Source organism: Gavialis gangeticus, unplaced genomic scaffold, assembly GCF_001723915.1.
Source record: "Gavialis gangeticus isolate Ggan-Ray unplaced genomic scaffold, GavGan_comp1, whole genome shotgun sequence".
Lineage (NCBI taxonomy): Eukaryota > Metazoa > Chordata > Crocodylia > Gavialidae > Gavialis > Gavialis gangeticus.
Window position 1 is genome coordinate 69,845,759 of NW_017728994.1, and position 1,422 is coordinate 69,847,180.

Consider the following 1,422-nt stretch of genomic DNA (forward strand, 5'->3'; position numbering starts at 1 on the left):
AACTACTTCACAGTTAGGGCGGCTAGGAGCTGGAACCAACTTCCAAGGGAAGTGGTGCTGGCCCCTACCCTGGGGGTCTTTAAGAAGAGGCTGGATGCCTACCTGGCTGGACTCATTTGAGTCCCTTTTCTCTTTTTGGGGTTTTTTGTTGTTCTCCCACCCTGGCGGGGGGTCGGGCTAGAAGATCTACTAGGTCCCTTCCGACCCTGAATCTATGAATCTATGAATCTATGACTGTATGGTGTTTCAGAGTAGTCCTGATAATTTTTCATGTTTTACATCACCACTGGGAAATGTTCTTTCATTTTGAAGTGTCTTGAAATTTAAGATAGAAAATCACAGTCTTTCTCCATAATGCTAAACTTTATTATGGTAATGTCTAATTGCAAACATCCAAGTCCAAGGCCTGTGCAGGTAGGTGGTCAAAAGCTTTATGAAGTAGCAGCATTTTTCCTGAATGACTGTTTTCATTGGAATGACTTGATTGTAGAATTGCAATGAGTGTAAGAATTGTTTGTTGGATATGATATACTATAGTCTCCTCCTAAAAGACTTACAAAGAGAACTTAGGCCTCCACAGAGACTACGTTTGATTTCTTAAAGCTAAAAAACTTCATATCATATCAAAGGTTCCCAGCCTATGATTTGCCTTCAGCATCTTATTCACTAACTATACTTCAAAACTGATTTATATGATAGAATTTTCATTTAAAATTCCTACATATTTATCCTTTTTATTTTCTCCAAGGGTAATTTCCTAAACCAAAATTTTTGGGAACACGACTTTCATGAAGAAAAACAATTCAGTGAAAAGCTCAATACATTTAAATACCATTTATGAGCTCTGCAAAATTGGCAAGTATAACTCCATTATTTGGAGAAAAGTAGTTAAACTGAGAAGCCACAGACCCAAAAATTTAACAATGTTTACAAGTGTGGAAAAGCTAGATCTGAAATGCTGGTTTTGTTGAAGCCAACAGGAATTTTGCCATTGGCTTTGTAATAGTGCCAGGATTTTACCCTTGGAAATTCCCTGAATGTGAGTTGTGGGAGGTAACTGGAAGAGTACAAATTGAAACAGAATCATGATGGATTCTGTTGGTGAGACCAGGCATAAGGGGATGTTTGAGGGACCATTGCTTATGCAGGGTGCATCTACATGGCAATTAAGTCAAAGCAATAAACTGTAAAGCAGTTTGAGCTGGAGTAAACTACTCCTAGGTGCAGTGTTTAGATGTGCACCTGGAACAGCAGCAATTTGATCTTCGGCAAAACACTTTACATCATGGCTAGGGTACACTGGAGGTCAGTCCTGGGCTCTGGGTGGTGGTGTTGGGTGGTGAAAAGGCTGGCTGGGGCATGAGGGTGCTAAAAGTGTGGAGCCATGTGGCTAGGCGGCTGGCAGGAGTCTGGCCTCCTGCT